Source organism: Ischnura elegans, chromosome 10 (assembly GCF_921293095.1).
Source record: "Ischnura elegans chromosome 10, ioIscEleg1.1, whole genome shotgun sequence".
Taxonomy (NCBI): Eukaryota; Metazoa; Arthropoda; class Insecta; order Odonata; family Coenagrionidae; genus Ischnura; species Ischnura elegans.
The window spans coordinates 4224293-4242238 of NC_060255.1; positions in this window are offsets into that span (position 1 = coordinate 4224293).

Sequence of the window (17946 nt, forward strand, 5' to 3'; positions counted from 1 at the left end):
AAATTGGTGTTCATACATTTTCTCCTCCACTTATCCAACAGTGCATATTTCTAAATACTGAGAAGTGTATTAATATAATAATCATAGGTTTTATTTTCTTTGATTTTTCAATTTTAATACAAATTACACGATAATAATGTTCAATTGCCTTTTGTTACCACTCTAATAAACCAGTGCGACAAACCATTGTGAGCATTGAAATATTTTGAGGCTAACCTCTAACTTAATGTCCGCGAGTTAGAGGTTCCATAGTATGCATAAGCATATACATATATCCGATTGGACGTGATTGTAATGCGTATTTGCCTTGGCAGATGCCGAGAATTTGAATATCTCATTCTTTTTCGTCGTTCCATTCCGCGTCGAAACTTCCCCGAAACAAGATAAGTTCGAGAAAGGATCTCTCAGAGAACGGGCGAATATTTTAACTTCCCGAGGATGGAAAGACAAGAAACCAGAAAATAAATTGGTGTTCATGCATTTTCTCCTCCACACCCATCCAACATTCTACTTTCCTAGAAATCTCCTTTCTCCGGTCGATGTACCTCCAGGGCTGGATTTCTCTCTTTCTCTCTCCCATAGTTCAAAAAGGAAGCAGGATCGGTATTGCGAAGTATGCTTTAGGTCAGGCCATCAAAATATTTACGGATAAGGAAACAATTGCAAATCGTTTTTCCAAAACATAATATGTGCGATACGGCCATTACATTGCCCTTCGCTAATTTTCCATGTAACATTTATCCAGAGATGTGATTGCATTGAAGTCATACCTGGCTATAAGTGGCTAAGTCACGTAGAAATAATTATCGATGTAAGCAAACCAAAAGCGTAATTACTGGGTGAACTGAGTTAATTCTATGACAGGCCAAAAATGCACCATTGAGCTAAAAGACAGCATTCTATTTCGTCATTAAGGTTCGAAGAATTCATGGGTAGGGTTTAGCAATTGAAATTTACGACTACATTCAGTTATTACAGTGAATGCATTTCGTAAATGAACTTATCGCTATGTCATCATCAGGATCAAAAAGAGGCTGGTTTGCCTCAATGAACATTACAACGGGCGATTATAGATAAATATGGCGTTAGTTTCAATACTTGTCCATCCCTTTGGCAATGACAAAGAAACCAGCACTATCAGTCCTTCCGACATCGGCATCATTAAAAAAGATACAGAAGCGCAGACTCCGAGCCAAAGGAGTGAATAATTGAATATTGGTGAGCACCGCAACACCGATTTAATAAGCCCTACAATCCTAATTACAGCCAAAGAGAAAGCATGAAATTGGATTAAGAGGTGAAAGCGACTAACAACTGAGAATTAATAGTTTTGTGACGGCGTCGCAGGAAAGTACTCTCAATCATCCACCATTACCGCAAAACTAAATCCATTGTTACTGGAATTGTATTTGCAAATGGAATGAGCAAGTTCTCTAGCTTAAGTTGTACATCTTTCGACGATTTTTCTTTTTAAACAAGCGCCACGAGTATTCTCTCATTCATTTAAATTACATTACGTGTCGGTTTACATTTGTCAAAATACATGATTTCAGCTTGCTTCAATTCTTAATAAACATTGTCACTTGTTCCCGAAAAGAAATTGATGCAATTGATTCAAAGAAAAATTGTCTTAAATAACTTTCCTAAAACGCGACAAAAAATGTAAAACAACTATAGCACCTCTAAAGGTATATAAGGAATCAATTGAAAATATACCCTATTGAATAAAATACAAAAAACATAATTTCTCTAAAACTCGCAAACAATACTGTCGGCTATGCGTTTATCCGATACGCAAAATTATGAAAAACGTATAACATTTTTCATTAACAACCGGAATGAATTTAATATGATAATTCAGACGGTTTTCGACCGGAGTAACAGTAAAACGGTTGTACAAATTGACGTACTTAAGAAGATGGAAAAATATGTAGATAAGTACTCGAAAATATAATGTACTACGGCGAACTGTTAATTTTTCGAGGCGATTCATATCTGTAACCCATCAAGTATTAATTCTCAATCTGTGCTCATCACTGATAGAAACACATAATTATCGTCCAAGATGTGATAAGTAGAGATCAAAGTACGCCATCATGGATCACGAACTTCATGCGCAATTAATCTCGTTCGCAAGCAGCAGGGATTGGTGTACGTAGCACAAATGTGACTAACGCAACATACCTGGATGCACAATTGCCTACCATCACGTTACGTAGAGCATTGAACACCCATGAAAAGGCAATTATTCAACCGCCCGTATACCCCGGTAATTGTCGATAATGGTCTTAAGCAAAAATAATGGCATACCATGGAAATAAATTGCAATAATAATTTATTTTTCCAAAAGACACTGTGAAAAATAGAAGTATAAGGTAAGTGTATAGGACACGTCAGAATGAGGCAATGAAGTGTAAGGTTTACACTACTTGGAGCATGTTGTAATCACTGACACCGTATAAACACACCGTGACTAGGAAGAAGAGGGCACGTCTTCTCTTAAACACACTGCATGGGCCCTCTTGTTTTAAATCAGCTGGTAAACTAATAAATCCCGGATCAAAACGCTTCCCTCAATAAATCGTTTGTCTTCCTTCCAGACATAGCCTCACAACCCATCCTCAGGTGGTTTGCCAATTTTTATAACAGAATATATTTGATAGTAACTAACAGATTTGATAGTACACGGAATCAAAATTCGTAGTATTACAATCCTAAGAATAGTGTATGGCAGCCCTTCACTTCCCTATTCCTAGATAGTCCTTTTACCTCCCTGCGACTCTTTTTCTCCACATCTTTTTCATCTGTCCTATGCACTTGTTGCTCAATCTTATTCTGGAGTATTTTATTCCACTGTCTTCTTCCATTACGTTCCCCAAGTAACTTATGTGTCTCATTGCGTATAAAATCCACCGAGTTCGTCTTTGGCGTACAGCGATACATTGTGCCCCTCGTCTATTCTTCCATATACCTCCTCATTTCTCACGCTATCTGTCCAATTTATCTTCAGCATGCTTCTCCAGCAACAGGTATTGAAGGGCATTATTCTTTTTTCATCACTTTTTCTGATGGTCCAAGTTTCTGAAATCAGGTGTGGGACAGCCCGCACGACTGTTTTCACGCACTGTTGAAATTATAAACATATCGCGTCCCATAATTATGAGCTCATAAAAATCAGTTGTTTCTTTAAACCACGATATAAAAAGAATTGCACGCACGGGAAGCCGTACCACAAGTGAACCGCGGAGTAATATTTCATGATTCATTTGGTCTGCAATTACCGTGAGATATGAAATTGTATTAAAATAATATGCTAAAATGAACTTCAGAAAGCGCAAAACAATAATGGAGACGGAAGCAAAATGCAAATAATTCAACCTACTTTCCACATAAGTAATACCACAGTGATTTTGAACGATAAATGTTTGAAGAAAAACTCAAAAGACAGAGTATTTCTATAAGGATATGTGCCTGCAGAAGGCAGACGGTAGTGAATTTTGGCCAAAATAAATTAAGAAATAGAAGGCAATAAAGTTATGCTCAGCTAATAGACAAACAACGAGCCAAATTTATCTCCTCAAAGTAAGCTGATACAAGAAATATAATTTCAAGTATGTATTTCAAATATTATTTCATCGAATAATCTAGATTAGTTAAAAATATCTTCAATCGTATTTACGATGCCAAAAAATGCTGCCACCTAAACATTTCGTCTAGCCAGGTAAATATTCTTATTTATAACTTTAAGTAGGTAGGTTATACGATATGGCATGTAAACGTTTACTACTGCTACACAACGAGGTTTGGTTGCAACGACAGTAGTCTCTCATAGCATGAAACACAATTTAAAGCAGCTAATTATATACAACGTGCTTTTTTCATCCCTCAAACCTAATAACAACTGCACCCCAAAACATTCAGTGATCACTGAAATTTTCCGTCTTCATCACTGTCAATGATGTTCAGTTACAGCATTAGTTCAACGCAGTTCTCCACTCAGTTCTCTTAAGAGCTAATCTTTTCTTCGGAATCATAATAAAACTAATAGCGGAGACCGTTTAAGTTCACAGGTGTGCTCATTACGACCAATAAAAGGACCGCGATACGAGACTAACTGGTTCTCTACAAATAGGATACGCACAAAACCGCCGATAAAATTAAGTAAATTATTATACAAAATAAAATCCAAAGAGCCAAGTGCGATGGAGAGGATTTTTTCCACATGAAATAAATATTTGAAATTTTCTATGATTATAAATTTCCACAATAAACGCGGAAAATTGCAAGTGTTTACTTCATTGTTATATTATCATAAAGCTCCATGAAAGAGTTTTTAAAGTTGATTTCTTAACTTTGAAACAATAATTTTATCAAAAGGTGGAGTAGACGTATTTGAAGAAAGGAAAAGTTACGTAAGGCATCGCCCCCGATCGCAAAAATGTCAGACACAATAAGAAATAGAAGTGACGATAAGGAATGTCTCATTAAAAGAAAAACAATTGATTTCTTAGGAATTTGGGGAAACGATAAGTTCGCTTCTGATTGCCCTCTCAGTACAAAAGGAAAGGAAACTATAGGAGAGGTATTTTAAAGAGAATGCCGAGGAATAGATTCCAGAAAAAGGCATCGCTGGCCTAAGAATGAAACAAAGGAAGAGGTTTTGAACAAACAAAACGCTGGAGGAATGCGGGGACCAAAAATAGACAACATCATGTCTCCTCCTGCTATCATTCTCCTAACTGAACCATTCAGTTGGCTGGACAGGAGAACCAGGCCTTTGTGAGAATGAGATGAGCTAAGATGAAAAGTGGGAAGAGCTTGAAGGGAAATATGAAAAATGAACATGGTGAGAATAAGGCTTTAGAGCAAAAGTCATCAGTGTAAGCCAATGAAATAAGTATCGTAATATTAGCAAGTCTTGTGAATAGAAAGCCCAGTAATTAGAAGCCTAATGAAATTCGAAGCATGGCTGGGTTCAACAAGACTAAATTTCAAGCAGCAGAATGTAAAATAAATTAACATCGTTCTTTTCTAGCAGTAGAAGTTGGGTGAAGCATGACTAATCATCAAATAAAAATAGAAATGTTTGCTATTTTAGGAGACACAAACAAATAAAAAGCGGGAAATAGATTAAACCTAGTCAAGAATACTCACCTTATATCATTTACCAAGAATTTTTATAAAGGGCCATCGTATCTTGAAGGGAATATCTGAAATTATAATTACGCTTAAATCATCTCTTCGAAGCAGGTAAACTTCAAGAGTTATGAATCAGGAATCAGGTAAACCATAAGAGGAAGATAGAGCAGCATAATTGTACATAACGTGCGGTATGATGACCTTAAGCAGAAAATCATCGAGGGCAAGTGGATGGCAAGATCAGAAAAGAACTTCTTATGAAGTTATGTCTAAAATATGCATAAAACATCGGGAGATACTATTCAAAACACGTCCGGAACGGCAGATTTTGCAATAAATGAGAAGTACCTAGCATCTTAAAAGGATTCTAATAATTATATTTTGTCCTATGATACAGGAAATCAAAAACTCAAAAGACATGGCAATCGCTTCGCAAAGAAGAAATTGCTTCATCTTAAGAGAAACAAAATTTCGCTCGAAATGTTTGTTTAGGAAATTTTACATCCAGGACCGAATATGACAGATAACTACTTTAACTCTCTTCACCAAATGAAATTTAAATACCTACATATCCTAATTATACCTGATTTGCAATCCAGCATAACAAAAAACTAAGTTTACATTGCCTCATAATTTATTCGACCGACCAAGTTCCCATCAACTAGTCCCCATAGCCATCGCCGAGGCTGCACCGACGAATCAAAACAACGGCAGTTGAATTGCCGCAACATTGCTCTTTCTAGTGAATATTCTGTGACAATTTACCAAAGGCTCTTTTGCAATGAAAATCCTAAACAAATTTCAACAAGTACAGTCATTAAACACAACAAGTACCTATCATTAAGCACATCTGATCCAAATCACCATTCCTGATAATGAATTTCATTTTTGTCCCACCAACCTTCAAACAATATTTACTTTCGTAATAACATTGGAAAACGATGAATTAACCCTAAAAATCATCGCCGACTCTATTCATGATACGACTTTTCGGACCCAAGGACCGCTATCACAGGATGAAAGCAGGGAAATTCCGACGCCTACACGAGATTTAACTCTTCAGCGAGATATTGCCATCCACAGCGTGAGACTCCGTTAAACTCCTCGAGTGCATTATCGCTCGGCTCTAGGTGGTGGTCTTGGGAGGAGGGAGTCCGGATCCGCACAAGTCTCGGAAAACGTCGGATAGGCGTGAAGATATACGGGCCGGAGCGAAAGGACAAGTGATATGAAAAAGAGGACAGACGCGAAAAGATGAAGAGAGAGAGAGGGATAGAGTTGGAGGCGGAAGGTGAGGAGGCAGTTCCCCAAAACCCTTGCAAGTATATATATCACGAACCTATCTTCGCGAGGAAGAGATTCCTTCACGCCGAAAGAAAGGAACCCCACCTCAATTATTTCCTCGCGCTTGACTTGGCCGGCGGATATAATATATCCTTCTCCTCCGCGCGCTCCCTCCGCCAAGAAACTGAGAAAGGCTCCGTCCCTTCCTCTCCTCGGAATTCCACATTCTTTCCCTCCAATTCCACGGCCGTTATTTTCCCCAACGCACCGCTTCCTCCGGCGGCGCCACCGTCGAGGCGAGAGGGCGAACCAACGAGATGGAACGTCCCAATCCAAAGTCTCAAAAACCTCTAAACAACGAATTGGTAAACCAAGAGAGGGGTCTCGCAATAAATGCATGACACCATCATTCCCAATTCGAGAGTGTATCTTCATTTGACTGAATAAAACTTTGTCTGCGTTCGAAAAAGCAATGGATCTGTTGGAATTTTCTATTGGCTTTATTTTGGAATAAGATTAAGACGTTAATCAGAAGAGACAAGAGGATAAAATGCCGTCAAATATTTTTTCTCGCGCAATAATACAGGGAAAATCTATAGCATCCACCAGAATTAGAAGTTCACTTAGAGGTTCTTTTATTGCACCAATTACATAGCTACCCAAACAAAAAAATTACCTGAAATTCTTATTACTACCATGAAAAAGAACCATCTTTTATTAGTCAAAAAATGTGAATCAAATTTGTCATCGTGAATATATAACGCCATTAAAATGTGGGCAAGGGTAAAGGCGTTGCTACGCTAAATCACGTCGATAAAAGAACATTTACTTCATTTTCAATGCACACGTGAATAGGCTATAGGAATAATGAACCAAAATCTAAATCTATGTATGATCAAATGCGAGTTTTCATACATTTAATTTTTATTATATTTAACATTTCTGGCCGTGCCAGGAGAAACGATGCAGCGTAAACAATCATGATCCAGCACCGACTTGGACACAGCTATTTTTACTCTTTGAAAATGTTTTTTGTCGCCAAAAATTATTTTATGCAGAAAAATGAAAAAAGCTCCTTTTTCAAGGGATAGCTGCTCATAAGCCAGGATATCAATGTAATTAATTGAATCGGAGACATAGTTTTCATGCCTAACCATCCGTGCTTTCCGAGCTAAATGGTACACATACATAATGCACCGACGTACTCATTCGCCTGCTCATGATTTGGTTTCATCAACATTCACGGGAATCCAAAGTGCAGGCCTGAGGATTTAAATGACGGCTTCAAAAGTCACAAATTAGATGCTGGACAGGGGGTATAACGGCTATGAGGACCATTACCAATAAATGAGTGGGTGGGCAATTGACAATCTGTGCTTCCGCATAACTAATCATGTTTGCTGTCATAGGGACAAGAAGAATCATATGTTTAGACGATATATTGAGACGCTTGAATAATTATATTTGTCATTTCAATTCTTCAAAGCGATATTAATTTTTAAAACATTTGACAAAAATTTTTATAAAAATAATTAAACAAAATTATAGAACATTAACAAAAATTATTATCACTAGGCTTGCTTAGTCCTCCAAGAAACCACTTATGAGAATTAAATGAGGTGTTTTAGGAGATGACCATAGGTGTGCGAAACCATCCGTGAAATTTTGTTCACCCCCTTCCCTTTCCAATATATATACCCTGTCATTTTTAGAAACGATGCCTCAAGATGTGCGGAAAGCATATTTCATTCGCGGAATCAACAAAGGGTAGGTAGGACAAAGCACTTATACTCTAAGGACGGATTCGCACACCACGATCGGCACTTTCGACAATCACATACAACGGTAGGCGTCAGGAGAGGAGAGGGGGTTGGATACAGAAGGTGGGTGGTTCCGGACGTGAGGATCGGAGCTGAAGCTGGAAGTTTGATGAGGGATGTGTGCTCCTCTAGCCTAGACTCTTTCCCGTTTCACCCGAAAAGGTCGAGGAATTTTATGACTCGCCTCCAATTCATCTCCCACTCGCAGGGTTACCTAAGTCAAAGATTCTCCGCAGACGGGAGAGATGGAAGTAAAATATGACCTTATGCAACGGAAGCACACCCCACGCTTCCCTGCAAATATTTATCCCACCGGGGCGCATCTCTGGGGCCTACACAAATACTTTTTTGCGCGGGATGAACGTCGCTTCCCAGAATAGAGCATTGGGTGACTTCACATCTCAATCAGGAGGTGTCTGTCATCTTTCCGTTGGCGTTGAAGAATTTGCCCTTTCACGTAACGTATCCGTTGCTGAAAGACATCCATTTATAATAAAAAGTCAATGAAGTAGTTTAACACCCTGTTCCGTTCTCCGACTCACAACTTCTGATATCACTCAATTGCTGGATAAAATGGGAAAGTAAAGCAAATGAAATGAGGCATAAAACACAAAGAAATATTATGTTGATTCTCACTTCATAAATACGGACACAGGAATACATATGTGAATAGGAATATGGCATTTAAACTAGAATAACTCACAGAGTTACCGATACCACAAAATGTCGAAACAATTTGCGCATACAATACGTAAAAAATTCATAATTAGTAATAATAATATTGAACTTATATTTACCTGAAAATGAGGTACATAATTTTCCGCATTGTATTACAGCGAGTAGGGAATAAAACTGAATCATGAGCACGGATGAAAAATTTCAGGGTGCTGTTTTTGTAAAAAAAAAACTTTTCGATACCTGGTAGGATTGTTTTTCTCATTTATACTGGACTCAATTAGTTTCAATCATCGGATTAGACAAGCAATATCATGCTTGGCGATGCCAATAAAAAATGATCAGAGTGGACCCTTCATTTTTTATATTTTCGCATGCTTAATAAACTTAAAAGAGTATTGCAAGTCACAAAACCTTAATATAAGTTCAAGCAAGAATTTGGTGCAAATTAATAGTCCTGTTATTTATTTCATTTATATTATTTCAATTACCACTAAAAATTACCCTAGTACCACTACGTGTACGCCTCAAGAGAGGCAGTTCTTGAAAGATGAATTGTAAAAAAAGGGATACTTTTCACGTAAAATTAATTGAACAATCCCACATTACTTAAAAAATTTTCATCTTAGAAACGTAGCCTATGATCAACTAACAAATCACTAAATTTCCTTAGACTCACACAATGATTTTTTCACGAATAACATTATTCTGTCAGACTATAATGTAATTCTATCCGATACTAACAAGACATGTAAAAGAGTTGTGGTCTTTAAAAAACTACTATATTCACAGATGTTAGGAGTCCTTCTGAGTAAATAGAATAAAAGAATGGCCACCGTGATATTTCAGTGTTCTCTTCCAATTTCTTATTTAGGAAACCATATCTCCGCCAACGCAGGACCCGGAGCATATGGAAAAAAATCTGCAGGAAGTTTGAATGAGCACGGAAAAGCGCAGGGAAATAGCCAAAGGCTGTCTATGTGAGCGATGCAATGGGAGAGTCGAGAAATGTTGTGTCTCGCTGGGGCACTCAGAGTGAACGAAATAACTTGCAAATTCTTTCAATATGCGATTTATTTACAAGTATAATTTTTGGCATGAATAAGTATTTTTTATTTAGTTTTTTGGTCATTTAACTTGTTTTTCAAAGACCTAGGGAATTGATTACTCTGTAGCGCGCACTATATAAGTAATCGGAGGAAAAGGAAAATGTAGGGATGTGCGATTACTCGAAAATTCGAGTCGAGTCGATTAGCTGCTACTCGACTCGAGTGTTCCGAGTTGCATTACGAATGTCGAGTCGAGTATTTTCGGTTAAAGAGCTGCTGACGCCATTCAGTCCAGAAATATGGCGACAGAAGGTCATCATGAAAGTCACGTATTGATATTGTTTTTAAAGTCAATATGTTCTCTAAAACCTTAGCCTGGAAATTTCATCATGCTGTATAAGTAGCAGTGAGCCACGATATTCGTCGACGTGGACGCCGAATACTTTTCGCCAGCTGCGGCGGCCTATCGTCTTCCGACCAGCCACCGTAGTCGGAGTAATCAGAGTGGGCCACTGAATCGCGCATGCTTTCTTATGTTATACTTTCGTACCCGACCGCACTTTCTTTATTGAAACGCGAATAGGAAAGGTAAAATTGTTAAGATTTTTAAAAGAAAGAAAAAGATGTAACTTTAAGGCTTTGGCAGACAATGCCGGATTTTCCCGGTGTTTGACGTCACAACTGGTGCCATGTTTTAGCCTTTTTGAGTACTACGTACGTCAGATGTTAATTTTCGTTAAATCCTCTGTTGGGTCTAGTTTCCTTCTTAAACTTACAAAACAAGAGTTGCTAAGGTTGATCAAACGAAGAGAGAAACGAAGAATTTATTTTTACTCTACAAAGCGTAAGCTAAGTTCTATAGTTCATTCGCTTCGTCCACTTAAATCCCATGAAGATTTAGGATCCATTAAAATTTTTCCGTAATTTTAATAAAAATTTCCAAAGTTCCCAAATCTTGCAATTTTTGTAAATATTTATATATAATCAAATTTTCGACATATTACCTGAATCTGCAGTCTGATATAAAAAGGAAATGATAATGAGAAACGTTGATGGCAATGGTGTTAAAATCTGGAGATGAATCAAATTACATGTTTCTTAAACAGCTCCATCCGCACAATTGAAATTAATTAACCTCTCCTAATTTTGAGACAATCACCATCAAAGTTTTTCATTATAATTTCTTTTTTTATATCAGGCTGAGGATTCAGAAGAGAAAATTCACAATGGGATTGGAAAAATTAGAATATGTTGGAGCATGAACTGTGGTATTTCCTGGTCCAGAAATGACTACACTCGACTCGATATTCGCAAGTAGTGTTCAGCTCGACTCGAGATCAAAAACCACTACTTTCATAGCCCTAGGAAAATGTGATGTGGGTTGCCCGCTAGGTTGGCCCGAAAATGGCTTGAAAACTCATTTCCTGAAATATGTGGTTTTACAATGCCTGCGAATGAACACCAAATTTCTACTTGCATCTAAGTCAAAATTTCTGATGATATGTGACATCACTTCATATTTTGCCTTTTGCGAGCCAAATTGGTAAATTACACCTTCATTATTTTGGAGAAAAATCATTGAAAATTAGTAAATGGTTTAGCATTAATAAGCATACTATACATTGATGTACTTCATGTATGTCAGAAACTTTACATCACCGTTTCGAAGTTTTGGTAAACATTACGACATAGTTAATTATTTCTTTCAGTCAGAGAGACCACCTTTGAAGCAAAGAGAGATCAACCGCGATTATTACTCACATCTGAATATGTATCTTTTGGATAGAAATATTATCGCTCTTAATCAACTAGATGTCTTAATATAGTGTGCTTGTCATCATAATCAGTAGATCAACCAAAATACAGTAGGCTTTCATTTCCTTTATTTATTCATTAATTAGCTGCACGAAGACGTGTTTTGCAGTCGATTTCTTAGAAGTCACGGAAAAAATGTGCGTGTTAACTCTAAAAAAGGGGAATTAACTATATATGGCATTACTGCCTAGATAATTTGTACTCATTTTTGCGTTTGCCCAGATTTCAGCAGCAGCCAAAGTGACATCGATGGATAGCTTCATCTCCGTCTTATTCCTACGAAACTAATAGAGTTACACCTTCATCAATTTACGTACTGCAGAAATCAAGAATAATAAGGGAGAATGCGGGTTGCTTACTGCTTATAATGATGGCACCGTGGCAGTCCGAAGTGAGTCAAAGGAAATAGTCAAAGGAAAATGGGCAAATAAATGGCATGTTAAGGGGGGCATTGCAGATTCCGACCGAATCCTTTGTTCTTGCTCTTCCCCGGTGGTTCAGATTCAAAATGTTACCTCGTTCATGACCAGGACTAAGTTATCGTAAACCAGCAGAAGCCTGATTAAAACCTTAACAAGAAGAAGAAACAACCTTATAGGCCACATCTTGAGACATGATGGTCTGATGAAGACAATCGTCGAGGGACAATTGGATGGCAAGAACGGAAAAGGAAGACCTCGAACAAAATATACGGAACAAGTGAAGAAGGATGTGAAAGAGAAGAAATACGTAGGAGTGAAGAGATAAGCTGATAGGAGAACTGAGTGGAGAGCTGCGTCAAACCATCTTTAGGATTGTTGACCAGTGATGATGATTTATGCCCTTTAAATGTAACAATTTTACTGCAGAAATTATATGGATTAACTTTCTGTCCAGCAGACGTTAAGTGCCAGCACCTCGAAAACACTCGCTGACTCATTATATCCCGATCGAAGTAACTGTTTTCAAAATTGTTTATGCTCAAGGTTTTATGCATAAGAGTGCACATTCGGATTTCCATCCGCCGCTAATCCTGTTTCCCATCAATACAATCCGGCTACGAACAATAAAAAGTAAATAAAAACATTAGAAAAACTACTTTTTGTTTGACATGACCGTAACCTCAAGAAAGTATTAAAAAATGGGTTAAAAGTAGCTCGACATCTTGAAAAATATTTTAAAACTACGGAGCACGAGGGAGAGCTCAAAGCAATCCATTTATTTCCTGTACTTCCTATATTTTGGATCAGAGTACTTGCGTTTGCGAGCAATATAATTTAGGATTTATTGATTCTAATTAAATCAAATTATTCCTGGTAAAAATTTTAGTTAATAGCCCTTATTATAGCCGCACTTCCTCGTAAAATTCTGATTCCTCCTCTGTAAGACGACGAGATTGGTGACTTTCGTGAATTCATTTTAAATTCGTGGTTAGTGATGGCACCTTGGTATTGGAGAGACATCCATCGCACTATTCGCGGTTGAATAAAATAGCGTGTGAAACATGCACTATATGGACATAAATAGGATTTTTTTTAGGATCACAAACATTCACTTCCAGAAAAAAATGGCAACACAGCATGCCAATCTGGACAACGGAGATACGCTGAGAAGTGGCAAGACGGGTCGGCAGCCGCAGTCAGTCAGTCCCGGGAAATTTGCATTCATTTCTCCCTCGGCACCGCCCCCAACATCCCACGCTTTGGATTCACGCCTGACCCTAGGCCATGCGACCGTGACTTCAAGAGGTGACCGACCAGAATTCCCTCGGAGTTGATGCGTGGGACTGCCCGCAGCATCCACGAGGGATGACTCCCTCGCTACGCTCCATCGCCCACGGACCACTCCGAAAAGGCAGGACGACGAGGAAAAATTCACAATTTTTCATCAAGTCCTCGGAGTACAGGCAATTCCGTACTGTTTGCTTTTTCCCTCGGCGAGTCTTTAGGCAAACATGGTACACAAATATAGAGGTTAGCGAGAGAATGTCCTAGTGCATGAGACAAGAAAAAATGCTGATTCGCAATGGTGTCCATAGAAAAAAAGTAGTGGGGTACACTACTTTTTTTCTTCTATAAGAGACAGCACCTAAAGATATTATCGACAGAAGCTTGCCAATTAAATATTATGGTATGAGAAAAATTATGAAAACGCTGAAAACAAGACGGGACAACTAAATTGACCTCACTACGTGGCATAGTAGCCGGATGATGATGATGATCGTGTGAAGATACAGGTGGAAGAGAAAAAGGGCAAGGGACGGCCCCGAATGAGTTATATAGAATTGATATATTGAGGAAGGAAAAGAGAGAAAATATGTCGCTTTGAAAATGCTAGTAGATAGGAGTGCGGTATGGAGAGCTGCGTCAAACCAATCAGAGGATAGTTGACTAATGATGAAGCCGTGGGACTTTATCCAGGTAAAATATCCAAGATCACTGTTATGCCGGAATAGACGACTTTTTGGATGCTCAATTATAGCACCCGAAAAGGACTGGCCTCTTAATTTGCAGCGCTGACCAACTATTACGGAATATAGGAGTGGGGATTTCAGATAAGCGATGGTCATGAAATAAAGGCATTTATTTTATACAATGATTGAAAACCCTGTACAAAAAATGTGCAAGTATTTAGTGGCATGAAAGCACATCCTAAATGATAGTGCGAGCCGGTTTCGTTTGTCTCGAAAGGAATAGACTGATCCATTGACTAAAAGAGGAAAGAAAAGCAGGGTCGTCCTTCTTCTGTTTATACACTGATATGCTTGGATCGAAATATTGGATCCTGTCCCCAAGCGCTCTGCTTATCTCTATTTCAGTGCGGAAATCACCCCTTTTACCTTTTTTTCCGGCACAACCTTGTAACACGCCATTTTGGCCGTGTTAGCGTGATTTGGCAATTATGGACGCCATTTTGGGTATTTTAAGAGCATGTGCTGGCGCGGAACGACAATACCCTTATTGTTCGCGGGGTTACCTTGGAAATACGTGGAATAAAGGCGGCAATTTAGCAGAAAAGATGGAAGGGGTAACCAATGTGGTAATAATGCAACATAAAGAGCCAATCACGGGTTGAAAAAAAGGAACTACCAGCGAATCAGGTGACAGAGGAAGTAAAGGGGTAATGGAATGTTCTAGAACAAAAAGGAGGGGAAGACACGAAATATATAGGCACTTGCCAAGCAGGGGAGCGTCATAGGCATGGGCGGTACTTGAAAATGTACCGGTATTTTTGTGATGAGTATTAAAAAGCAATAATAGTACTGTCCCGTTAGTACCGGCGAAAAAATACCGGTATACCGGTACTTTCATAATTGATAAAATATGTAAATAAGTTGAGATTTAACGTTTGTTTTACCCTAATTATCCGGTATTTCGGCGAATTAGCGTAACATACAGAAAGAATACACCGAAAAAATCATTAACTGGATTTTTTTACGAAAATTTGTCGAAAAAATACATGGAGGCTAGATTCTCTAATAGTGAAAAGGGTGATAGCGATGAAGTTTTTAAAGGTGATGATTTTGGTGCATACCATTAAATTTTGGTGTTTTCCTTGCGTATATGAAGTGTGAAGTTCTCTCGGGAACTCTATCAGATGACTTGTTTTCCTAGAGCCACCGGTTTTTTTCGGACTCGAGACCAACATACAAACGTTTTCTGCCGAGAAATTATTTAAAAAATCTTCTTATTCACAGAGCTTACGTTTTCAGCCTGCGATTACCTAGAAAATAAAGCTCCTCTAATGTTAAGACATTTAATTTTATGACTTTACACGACAAGAATCGGTGTTAGTTATGGCTGAAATACTGCGATAGAATAAAATTTGACGTGTAGGTCGCTGTTCCATTTATGTCAAGGAAGAAATACATATGTGGAGTTCCATAACTTTGACTTTTCTTGCCCTATTTGAGTAAATAAATATCGTGTGTATCAATAATTATAACGTTTGTGTCGAACTCAGTTTTTGTAGAAGTACCGTCAAATGATTAGAAAACAAGAAAGAAACTAAGGAAGAAGGGCTTTGCTAATAGTTAAGAAACAAAATTAACTTGGTCTTCTTTTGGTAGTTCACCTGATTGGTTGTATGTAAAAAAATGAGAAAAAATGAGAAATGGATAAACATTACTAATATATTAAAAAAGTTGATAACTAGTGTAAACAAGCTTAAGCTTGATAGGAATACCTATATCATGACAGCATCGGTATTCTACAGTCTCTTCCTACGTTGACCAACTGTATTACACCATCAGTTTAAATTAAAATAAACAGATGGTATTATTTTCATACCATTGCATTTTCTTGTCTCTTGTTATGATTTCTTGAAAAATATCCTTGGAATTAATTAAATATACACTTCTTGCTGAAAGACAATGTAAATTGCTGTTTATTTCTTGGAAATGGGCTAGAAGGTTGTAAATACATAGTATATTTACAACCTCCTTGGAAATGGCCTACTTCGCTTGCAAGGGGACTCCATTATTAAAGGGGACTGTTTTAATCAAGAACCCTACATGGAATTTTAATATTCGTGTTCGCTTGATATATTATCAACACTCAATTGTTAAAGTAGCTGGGTAGGTAGTTGATTGATAACACACAAGATGGCAGTGCCGTCGAAGTACCGGTATTTCTAGTACCGGTACTTCGGTAGTACCGCTAAAAAAATACTGGCCGGTACTACCGAAGTAGAAAAAAAATAGTATTCGGTACTACCGAATACCGGTATTTTTTGCCCATGCCTAGAGCGTCATCAGGAGTCTTGAGTCAGCATTCAGACATTGGCAGTCGCATTCACAGAACTGATCGCCATTTCCAAAGAGTAAAGGGGGAAAGACAAGGCCTTACATTCCAAATTAGTATGGGAGGTTAATTGGAATGACATTACGGAAATTTTGATAGCAATTATCGACGCCAGTGTTCTGTGATAAGGAGAGGCATGGAGCACAGCATCTGAGGAGGAATCCAGCGATCCGTGAGCAGATACTGGGGACTTGAATATCAGTGGAGGTCACGTTGCAACCATTCTCGAGAAACGGGAAGGGATTGAACCCCATAGTTGCAGTGTCGGTGAAGTAAAACGAACATTATAAATATACATGAATATACTTACAAAAGAAGCACCTATTAATTGATCGATTGACTGAAGTGAATTTGCCTTTTGGAAGAATAAAAGGATCATTGTAAAATCTATGCATTGTTCTAGTGTATGATCTTTATGGATGATAATAATCCATTAACCCTAGCCGCAAAGAACAAGAAAAAGGGAGAAAAAAAGATCCCTCTCAAGGTAAGCAGTGTTTAAGTGGAGTGTACCTTTTGGAGTGTCGGGCCGATAATCGCAGAACGTCGCGTATTCCAGGACCACGTGACGCAGTATATGTAATTGTACTCCGGAATTAATAGGCTATTGGGTTCTCAATAAGAACGATAGCGCACAGTGAAAGATAAATTTAAGGAAGGTTAAAACCTTTACTCCTCATTATTCTGGCTGGATTTACATGAAGCACTAATATAAAGATCCACAAGTAAAACAGAATTTTATACGTTCAAATGAAAAGTATGAGTTAAACACACCAAATCATTTATTTTGCCATGGAAAAATATTTGATTTAGCCGGGATCCGAACCCGGATCTCCCAATTGCCGGTCAGGCATGTAAACCACTTACAACACCAAATTATTTGTTTGGTAAAACCCATCCCGAAGTTCGCTCGAAGAAAACGGCTTGATGATGTAACTGACTAATACGCCTGACGGGAATTTGAAAGATCCGGGTTCGCATCATAGCTAAGTCAAATGTTTTTCATGATGTACTTCATCCTTTGGTGTACTTAACTTTTCACCCGTTCGCGTGACTTCGTACAAAGCCACTTGTTCCGTGCGGTACTTTGCCAAGCATGGGATTGGATGCAATGATAACGACCACTGAAGATGAATTTATTACTATACCCGATCCCTTTTTCCTTGTTCCTAGTACTCCCTAATCTTCCCTTGACTCCTTCAGCACAGAACTTCTTCCAGCACCCACGTGATCGCAATGAAAATATCTCATTTCAGACTTCCCACAAATCTAAGCTATTCATCAGATCTAACCATCCATCACAGGCTCTAGATAATTACTTTCCTTTCCACCACCGCAGCAAACCCTTCTTAGAACCCGCGTAAATAGTGTCTGGCTTGGAAA